Genomic DNA, 11,224 nt, shown 5'->3' with positions numbered 1-11,224 from the left:
GTGTGAGGGGAATGTGAGGAGTGTCTTTCTCTTCAGTCAAGGGACATCTGAGGGAGGATTGGAGACCTTGTCTGCTATCCTGGGATGAGGAATTTAGTCTGGATTAATTCTTTCATGTTGTGCTTTATTCTTTTGCTGTAAACAAAAACAAAACCCAGCACTTTTAGAACAGTGGCTACAAATCATTGCACATATAAAATCAATGACAGCCTGATCACTGTCATCACTAGGGGTACGTCTACACTACATGCCTCTGTCGGCAGAGGCATGTAGATTTGTTTATTCAGCAAAGGTAAATGAAGCCGTGATTTAAATGATCGCGGCTTCATTTACATTTACATGGCTGCCGTGCTGAACCGACAAACAGCTGATCAGCTGTTTGTCGGCTCGCCACTAGTCTGGACGTTCCCCCTGTCGACATCAAAGCCCTTTGTCGGCAGCCCCGGTAAACCTCATTCCACGAGGAATAATGTGGCTTCATTTACCTTTGCCTACAACCCTAATCTACATGCCTCTGCCGACAGAGGCATGTAGTGTTGACACAGCCTAGGGTAACACAAAAGAGGTTTTGTTTTCGCTATTCGGTTCAGTTTGTATATTTTTAAATTCCATATAGAGCTGACAGCAAGAGAAATTATTCTTAATCTTTTACAAAAGGATCCTAAACTTCTTTTCTTTTACTGACTCAAAAATCCTGATATTCTATCTTTGTGTGTGTGTGTCTGTGTATTACATTTACAAATACATTTATAGGTCACACAGGTTCATTTCATAATGTTCTTTTATCAATAGTGGCTGAAAATGTGGCTTAAACCTCTTAATGATTCAAGAGTTTACATTGATTTTCAATGGTGAGACTGTCATGTCACCAAGGAAGGTACTTTATGGTATAATATATTATGCATATTTTAATTGTATTAATTTCTGAGCAATTAATCTCCATAGTCTGGAGAAGAATGTAGGTGCACCAAGATTATGATAGTTTATTTCTCTACAGTGATAAATGTTAAAACGTGCTACAAGTTCATTCTCTAATGAGCTTGGTTCAATTAATACCACCACTTCCATTAAAGTTATTTATGAGGGCATTAAATATTAGAAATCCTATTTCATAAGCTCTGGGTCTTCCTTCCAGTTGCTCTGGTTCATGTCATTAGATGACCGCCCAAAACTCATCAGGTGGCTATTGTCCCATTTAAATTTAAAACCTCTCAACACTTTTATGAAGACAAAGTCTTTCAGAATGGGCAAAGAGAGATTTAAAGCTAGCTCTATATCAAAGAGATTATATGGCAAATATAGAGCTGAACAATGTAAGTATTCTCTATATATCAACACATGTCCTGCTCTGATGAAATATTATGTAAATGGAACATTGACTTCTAGCTCTTTGTCCTCAAGGACACTAACCAGGTTTCTGATACCTATTTTTCCTATTAAGTTCTCTGTGAGAATGTGTCTGATAGAAACATACTCTTCCTAGATAAAAATCTTTGAATTCAACATTAATTCATTTCCCCTCTCACCATATCGTGGAACTCAGATAATCAGTATTTAGAGAAATAACATTTGAGGGTTATTACGGGTTCATTTTAAATCTATTATTTCTGAAGACTTTCTTGCCACACAAAATAAACTTTTTAAAAGTTATCCAGTTGCAGATAAGATTATCTGGGTTTATAGGCAGTATTATCATTGCTGTTGATTTGTGCTGCAGTTGGAAATAAACTTATTGCAAAGCATAAGAGAAATCAAGTAATCAAACTTATCCCCCCAGTCCTGGAAAGATCTGGGCCTATTCTAGACTAAGGCTACGTCTAGACTACATGCCTCTGGCAACAGAGGCATGTAGATGAGGCTACCAAGCATGCCTCCTGGGATGAGGTTTACCTGGGTGATTGACAAATGCCTTTGATGTCGACACCCATGCGTCCAGACTACCGCGCTGAGCTGACAAACAGCTGATTGGCTCAGCGCGGCAGCCATGTAAATTTAAATGAAGCGGTGATTATTTAAATCGCCGCTTCATTTTCCTCTGCCTGGTAGCCTCATCTACACGCCTCTGTTGCCAGAGGCATGTAGTCTAGATGTAGCCTAAGAAAGGAATGCTGGCATAGTTATATTGGCAAATCTCTTCTCATGTCAATACAACTTATAGGAGCAAAAGGGTGCTTTTGTCTGTACAGCTTACTCAAGAGAAATGGCACTGACAAAAGCACTTTTTTACTGGTATAACTGTCTACATTTTGGCTATAGCCATTATGGAAAACTCATTAAAATATTATTCCAACCAGCATTTACTGGAAAGAGTTTCTAGTGTGAACATGCCCTCACATAAATACTTAACTTTACACACATAAGCTGTCCCACTAATGTTAATGGGACTATTTATATGTCTCAGTTTAAGTATACTCGTAAATTTGTATAGGATCAGAGTCTTAAACCTTTAACTGCAACTTTTTCTATGAAACTAAACTCTCAGTAAATACAGTCACTCACATGAATGTGTTATTGTCGGGTTACTAACAGATCATGGCATATTGGGGTGCATTAGTAGGAGTATTGCCAACAGATCTAGGGAAGTAATTATTCCCATTCATTCGGCACTGGTGAGGCCACATCTGTAGCATTGCATCCAATTCTGAGTCTCTCAGAATTCTGTTTCCAGCTTTGTCTTAAGTGACTTTGTGCATCTTCTCAGTCTGTGTATTTCAATAATGGGGATGTTATCCAGCGTTTTCAGAACCCAAAGTAATGATAATCATTTCTCTCCAGGCAGTGTCAGGAATAAATCAATGGGGATGTAGCTCCTCTGTCTAATAAATGGTGGTTATAAACAAGAGTGCTTTTACCTAAGACTATTTTTATTAGGTCTCAGGCACACACACATATATGCTATCATAGGAAGCTGTGAGCATTCCAGAGTCTGAAATGGTTTTGAAGAATTATCAGCCTTAAGAGGGCCCTCCTTCTGTCCTGCTGCTATTGAGTTTAGGTGCCAGATTATGGCCAAAATAAAGCCCCCTTGGGCTATGTCTAGACTGCAAGCCTCTTTCAAAAAAGAGCATCTAGACTGCAAGCAATACTTTCGAAAAAGTAAGCCTCTTTTTCGAAAGAAAGCAGCGAGTGAGTCTGGATGCTCTCTTTCTAAAAAGCCCTGTTGGCATTCAAGAATGCCTTTTTTTGAAAGAGCATTTTCGAAAAAAGGCGTTCTTCCTCGTGAAATGAGGTTTACCGTCGTCGAAAGGAAAGCCGTGTTCTTTTGATTTAATTTCGAAAGAACGCAACTGCAGTCTAGACGCAGGTGAAGTTTTTTTCGAAAAAAAGCTACTTTTTTTAAAAAAAAACCTGAGTCTGGACACAGCCTTGGAGTGCTCCAAAGCACACTTTCAAACAAAGCTCTTTACAGATTTTCTCCAAATAAAGCAGATAACTCATGATTATTCCTAGTAGGTTAATAACTTCCTTAACAGCATCCAATAATAATTCATTATTTTCCTTATCAGCAAAGGAGCGTCAGCAAAAGGCAAAACAAAACAAACGGCACTTACAAACACTGGCGACCAAAATCAAGATCAGTTTTCCACATCTCCTCCTTCCCTTCTCATGAATATGTCTTTTTCCTTTATCTATCCCATTCAGTAAAACTGCAGCTTGCAGCTGGTTTTGTTCACATAAGCAAGGCCCTATTTTTTCTGTGGTATCCTCGCTTTCAGCTTAGTGGAGGAGGATGAGGTTACATGTACAAGTTCCCTCACAACAGTGGAAATGAACTCATTTTTTAGAGTGTGAGGCCTTTCCTGATTAGACCGGAAGTACACAGATGCATTAACCGCAATCAACAGAAGTGAGATCTGAGCTTATGACTCAACATTTCATATCCCCTTTCTCAAGGCAATAGGTATTTAAATGTGTGTGTGGCTGGCAGACCTCTGTTTGACTCATGTCTTGCCTGCACTACACCGTCAGTCTGTTTTTAAATTAACCTATAGGTATTCACTCTTTTTAGGGGGGGAACTGTATTTCATACCAATGTGTAAACTCACCAGCGCAGTCCGCATTATGCATACAATACTAAATGGATCAAAAAAAGTGCAAATGTGACTAGAACAGACCACCATACTTCAAATATATCTGAAACTGATTATACTGATGAGACAGCTCATAGAAGTGAAATGATTAGTCAGTTTGTAGGAAAATACAAGCCAAATCTCCATGGCCAGATACAGTTTTTCATTATTATTTCTTATTTGTGTTGCCATAGTGACATGAAGACAGGACACTGTACACAAACAGAGAAAAGAGATGGCTCCTGCCCCAAAGTGTTTACAAGCCCATTATAAGAAATAGACACAGGGAGATCTGCTGGGGTAAACAAGAAAATGCTGGTCAGCCTGATAGGCAGTGAACTCAGGATACCAGCTGCCTACTAGCTGTCAAGTATTTTTAAACCTTTACATTAAAGGGTTTTAAGGCAAATAATGAGAAAGCTTTGTGGATGTTTAGAGAGAGCACCTCCTAAGCAGAATAGGAAAAAACACAAGATGGACTTCAACAAATGGGTGATGAAGGCTGGAGTCATTGGCTGAGAGCATCAGAATCTCAGAGTATGTCTAGACTACATGGCTCCATTGACAGAGCCATGTAGATGAGTTTACTAGACATAGGAAAATAAAGCAGTGATTTAAATAATTGCCGCTTCATTTACATCAAAATGGCTGCCATGATGTGCTGATCAACTGTTTGGCAACACAGTGGGGCAGTCTGGATGCACCACAGTCAACAAGGGAAGACTTTGTTGACTGCTCCAGTATGCCTCGTGAAATGAGGTTTACCGAAGCGGTCAACAAAGGCTTTCCTTGTCGACCGTGGCGAGTCCAGACTTGCGCCGCCAAAATGCTGATTGGCACAGCACAGTGACCATTTTGATGTAAATGAAGCTGTGATTATTTAAATCGCTGTTTCATTTTGCTATGTCTAGTAAACTCATCTACATGGCTCCGTCGACAGAGACATGTAGTCTAGACATACCCTCTGTGGCAAGAAAGAGGTAAGTAGGGTTTAACCTAAAAGGGCCTTGAATGTGAATATTAGAGAAAGGGAAGTCACTAGGGAGATTCAAAAAGAAGTGACATAGTCAGAGTGGCAGGCTAGGAAAATAAATGATCTGGGTAGCAGAATTCTTTGTGGACATGAGTGGAACAAGATTGCATTTGTTAAGGCTACAGAAGGATGTTGCGGGAATCAAAAATTAAGATGATAAGCCGAATGTTTTAACTTCATGGTTGGACAAGAAAGGCTGTATCTTAGGCTATGTCTAGACTACAAGCCTCTTTTGAAAGAGGCTTTTTCAAAAGAATCTTTCGAAAAAGCCTCTTTTGAAAGAGAGCGTCTAGACTACAAGCAGATTTTTCAAAAAAGTGAGCCACTTTTTCAAAAGAGTCTAGATCAGTGGTCCCCAACCATTTGAGGCTGCTGGGCGCCAGGGGGCATGGTCATTCACCTGCTGGGCGCCAGAGAGCGGGGACAATTGCGCGCCTGGGGGCAGGGCCTCCCCATTCTCCATGCGCCTGGGGCCGGCGCCCCCCCCAAGCACCGCACGCCTGGGGCCGGTGCCCCCCCCAACCGCCGCAAGCCCAGAGCACAGGTGGCCAATTTGCTGCGTGCCCAGGGCCAGCGTCCCCCCCAAATGCTGCGCGCCCGGAGCGTGGGCAGCCAATTCGCCGCTCACCGTGCGCCATGCGCATGGGGCCGGCTCTGGCACCATGCATGCGCCACGTGCCCGGGGCCAGGCCAGCCCCGAGCACTTGGCGGGTGCACACAAATGCCCCCTCGGGCGCCATGGCACCTGCGGGCACTGTGTTGGGGGCCACTGGTCTAGATGCTCTCTTTCAAAAAAGCAGTTTGCATTCAATAGTGCCTTTTTTCGAAAGAGTACTTTAAAAAAAGACGTTATTCCTCATAAAATGAGGTTTACCATGATTGAAAAAACTGCTGCATTCTTTTGATTTACTTTAAAAAGAATACGGCTGCAGTCTGGACGCAGGTGAAGTTCTTTCGAAAAAAAGCTACTTTAAAAAAAAAAAAACCTGTAATCTAGACACACCCTTAGAGAGTTTAAGCAGAATGACTCAACAAGATTTAGATGTAGCTTGGATGTGAGGACCTGGCAAAGAGGTTTAAATCAAAGAGGATGCCCAGGTTGCAGTTCCGAGTAACAGAGTTGTTGACAAAGACTAAGAAAGGAGGTGTTGAAAAGGGCTTTGTTAGGGTCAGGTGAGATTAGGAACTCTATTTTGGCCATGTTGAGCTGATGGCTAAACAACCATGAGGGGATGTTAGAGAGAGAGAGAGAGAGAGAGAGAGAGAGAGAGAGGCCAAGATTTTAGGATAGAAGGAAGGTCTGGAGTAGAGAGGAAGATCTGTGAGTCATCAGCATGGAGAGATTTACTTGAATTTGTGTTTGCAGATGAGATTATCCAGAGATAACGTGTAGAGGGAGAAGGGAAGGGTACCAAGGTCATTGCCCTGGGGAACTCCTATAAAAATTTAGAATGCAGATGAGGAGGATCCTCGAAAAGGAACAATTAGGGTATGTCTACACTACAAAGTTAATTCGAATTAACGGACGTTAGTTCGAATTAACTTTGAGAGGCGCTACACTAGCGCTCCGCTAGTTTGAACTTAATTCGAACTAGCGGAGCGCTTAGTTCGAACCAGGTAAACCTCATTCTACGATAACTAACGCCTAGTTCGAACTTACTAGTTCTAATTAACGGGTGTGTAGACCCTTAATTCGAACAAGTGGGAGGCTAGCCCTCCCCAGCTATCCCTGGTGACCACTCTGGGCACCACCAGGGAAACTCTATTGCCCCCCTTCCAGCCCCGGAGCCTTTAAAGGGGCACGGGCTGGATATGGTGCCCTTGCCAGGTGCAAGCCTGCCAGCACCCAGCCAGCAGACCCTGCACCTGGCACGCCATGAGCCAGCCACCCGATGCCCCCCAGCCCTCCACCTCTTCCCCGGACCAGGCTGGCAGCTCTCGGGAGCCTGGCCAGGACCCCAAGAGGCGGGCACCTGCCTGGTCCAGTGCAGAAATCGTGGACCTCGTCCACGAACTGCGCACTAGGCACAGGAAAGTGGCCGTCTAGGGAAGGAGAGCTGCCAGCCTGGCCACCCAGGAGCAGGTTTGCATGAAAATCAAGGTGGTCCACTGAGACCCCCGACCCTGAGCCCTGAGCTTACAATGGCCATACAGGGTCAGACCAAAGGTCCATCTAGTCCAGTAGTCTGTCTGCTGACAGCAGCCAACCCTAGGTACCCTGAAGGGGATGGACCAAAGACAGTGACCAAGCCATTTGTCTCGTGCCATCCATCTCCAGCCTTCCACAAACTTTGGGCCGGGACACCATTTCTACCCCCTGGCTAATACCACTCCTTGGACCCAACCTCCATGACTTGATCTCACTTCTCTTTAAACTCTGTTCTAGTTCTAGCCTTCACAGCCTCCTGCAGCAAGGAGTTCCACAGGTTGACTCTTTGCTTTGTGAAGAAGAACTTTCTGTTACTAGTTTGAAGCCTGCTACCCATTCATTTAATCTGGTGTCCTCTAGTCTTTCTATTATGGGAACTAATGGAGAACTTTTCTTTATGCACCCTCTCCACACCACTCTTGCTTTTATAGACCTCTATCATATCCCCCCTCCATCTCCTCTTCTCTAAGATGAAAAGTCCCAGTCTCTTTAGCCTCTCTTCATATGGGACCTGTTCCAAACCCCTGATCATTTTAGTTGCCCTCCCCTCTCCCAGCCTCTCTCTTCCCCTCTCCCACCTCTTTTTCCCAGTCTCCCCCAGTTTTGTTCAATAAAGAGAGATTCTATTTTTGAACACACGTTTTCTTTATTTTGTACATCAGGAAGGGGGGCTAGGGAAGGGTAAGTGGAAGGAGGTGAGGGAGGAATGGGGTACGCGCCCCCCGATGGGGAGGACTGGGCTGGCTCTGCGGGATTCTCGGGGTGAAAGCTCTCCTGCAGCCCCCCGATTGCCTCCTCTCCCCAGATGGCAGCCTGTGGCAAGTGCAGCCGGGCTGATGGCCGAGTGCTGTGATGTTCCGTGTGTGGGCACTCAGGGCACTCCGAGCCAGGACTGCTTTGCAAGCGGGGAACCCTGAGAACTGTCTGTCCAGGGTGGGAGTCGGGTCCCTTTAAGCACAGCCCTCGGCTAGCCTGAGATAGCAGCTCCATGCTGTAAGTCCTCATCTGATGCCCTGCCGGCACTGCTTCCGGCCATCCTTAACCTCTGTGCAGAGTCCACTCTGTGTGGACATGCTAGTTCGAATTAGCAAAACGCTAATTCGAACTAATTTTTAAGTCTTGCTGTGCGAATTCGAATTAGCTGATTTCGAATTAAGTTAGTTCGAATTAGCGCTGTAGTGTAGACATACCCTTAGAGATATAAGAGGACAATGAGGAGAAGACAGACTCACAGAAGCCAAAGGAGGGGGGGCAAGATATAAGTCAGGAGGATGAGGACAAAGTATTGATTCAGATGCAGTGCAAGGGATGGAAGCCAGATTAGAAAGTCCAGAATGAATTGGAGGAGAGAAACTCCAGAGAAGGATTGCAGACAGTGCATTCAATGAGCTTAGAGACAATAAGAAGAGAAAGTAATAGTTGGAGGGGCAAGTGGGACTAAAGGAGGGCTACTTTTAATATGGTAGACATTAGAATACCATGGACGATTTTTAAAAACTTCTTATGGCTTCCTTAATTGTTCAAACCATGATCCTGCCTACATTTCTACACTTCCAATGTATAAAACAATATTGACTGGTGCTTTTACTCCCCTTTAATGTGAGGAAATTTGAATTGAGGAGCTATTGACTAAAAAATAAAAGTATACAAAAATATTGGTAAATAGAACAGAATTTGATATATTTCCTTCACAATGAAAAACAAGATAGAATTATTCTCCATTCCCCCCCCTCCCCCCACTGTCTTAACATGAGCTAAGGATTCTGAGGCTTTTCAGAACAAAAATGACAGGTATAGATATTACCATTGTTTGGGAATACTGAGCATAAAATTACTTTGTAAAGGTGTGATGGATTAATATTTTACTGGAATCCTGAAGTTTCAACCAATAGGGCCAACTTCTATGCAGAACAGAATTTGGCCCATGGTATTTAAGGACTGTGACCAACATGAGTAAGTAGTCTTTGAAAACAACCTAGATAAAACTGGATGTGTGTTGTATTGTTAATCGTTGAATACTATTTAAACAAAAGACTTTAAAATGGTCTAATTCATCAAGGGAAAAATACTCAGTATGCAGGAATTCAGATAGCAATATAGTTTTATCAATATAGCGAACAGAATTACAGAAGCATCTAACTTAAAAGCAAATAAAATAAAGATATATAAAGGTAGAAATTAACTATAACCTTGAAATAAATGGTAGTCATTAAAATTAATTATATAATTGCATTTGAACCATTTTATTTCATTTCAGGTGAGACTGAGATAGCCTAAATTAAACAATAGCCACCAGTTAGAAATTCCCCTGGGTAAGAGAAAACTTGGGTTCAAGTCCCTGCACCATGTCCCCCACATCCCCGGTGAGAGTTCTGGTTATTGGGTAAAAAAGAATGACTTCCTCCTTAGTCCTGTGAATGGTATTTAAATGTTGGAGGTTTGTTAGGGATGTGCCTCTTTTCTGCACAATGAAAAGCCACTTCAATTTAACCAAGGTCTGAGCATGTAAAAATATCAGTTTGCACATGATCAATAGAGAATTGTTAGACCTTCACAGCTAAATTCTCTTAAGCTTCTATCTTCACTGAGAATGTTCCATCCCAGGGCCAAGCAAGTGCAGTTAAGCTTTCCCTGTATTTGCAGATCTGGGATGTCATGGCTCAAGTCCAGTCACTAAAACTGAGAAGAGGGAGACTTTTTACTTTGATGCCAATGACGCTTGGAAACTTCCTGATTCTTGAGTTGGACTGGAGGGATGAAAGGAGTAGATCAAGGGAATGAGACTGTGGGACTGAGACACGAGGGGAGGGAAAGAGGAAAATTGATATTTGAGGTTGGGGAGGATGCTATGACTGGTTGGGCAAGGAGACAGATGAAAAACCAGGGAGAAAATTGGGGAGAAGGATGGAAGACTAGGAGCCAATAAGTAGAAGAAGAATCTAAGACTGGATAAAGAGCTCCTGGGAGAGGGGGAGGACTATGTTCGCAAAGAGAACAGATTTACAACTAGTGGGGTGTAGGAAAAGAGGCAAGACAAGTCATGGGGTGTGTCTAGACTGGCAAGATTTTGCCAGCTGTCTACACTGGCCACTTGAATTTGCGCAAGAGCACTGACTTTGTAATGTACAAAATCAGGGCTTCTTGCACAAATACTTTCACGCTCTCGCTCTGGAAAAAGCCCTCTTGTGCAAGAATACTTGCACAAGAGGGCCAGTGTAGACAGGGAAGAACTGTTTTGCACAAAAAAGCCCTGATGGCTAAAATGGCAATCAGGGCTTTCTTGTGCAAAATCGCGTCTAGACTGGCCATGGATGCTTTTGCGCAAAAGCACTTTTTGCACAAAAGCATCCATGCCAATCTAGACGCGCTTTTGTGGAAATGCTTTTAACGGAAAAACTTTTCCGTTAAAAATATTTCTGCAAAATCATGTCAGTCTGGACACAGCCTATCAGAACCAGGGTGTGGAGAGAGAACTGAGATTGGATGAGGACTCCAGGGCTGTGTCCAGACTCAGGGGTTTTTTCGAAAAAAGTAGCCTTTTTTCGAAAAAACTTCACCTGCGTCTAGACTGCAGCCGCGTTCTTTCGAAATTAAATCGAAAGAACGCGGCTTTTCTTTCGACGGCGGTAAACCTCATTGCATGAGGAAGAACGCCTTCTTTCGAAAGTTCCTCTTTCGAAAGAAGGCGTTCTTGAATGTAAATAGGGCTACTTCGAAAGAGAGCATCCAGACTCACTGGGTGCTTTCTTTCGAAAAAGCAAGCCGCTTTTTCGAAAGTTCCGTGTGCAGTCTAGATGCTCTCTTTCGAAAGAGGCTTGCAGTCTAGACATAGCCCAGGGAGCTAAACTAGTTTTCTTTGCTACACAACCTTGATTAATCCACAAAGCAAGTCCTGTGCAGTGAATGAAGTAAGTTTGTTGTGAATATTTTGGAATGTGATAATGAAATTAAATAATATATTACAATGCATAT

Source organism: Pelodiscus sinensis, chromosome 2 (assembly GCF_049634645.1).
Source record: "Pelodiscus sinensis isolate JC-2024 chromosome 2, ASM4963464v1, whole genome shotgun sequence".
In the NCBI taxonomy this organism is placed as follows: Eukaryota; Metazoa; Chordata; order Testudines; family Trionychidae; genus Pelodiscus; species Pelodiscus sinensis.
This window is presented reverse-complemented; position numbering follows the sequence as displayed.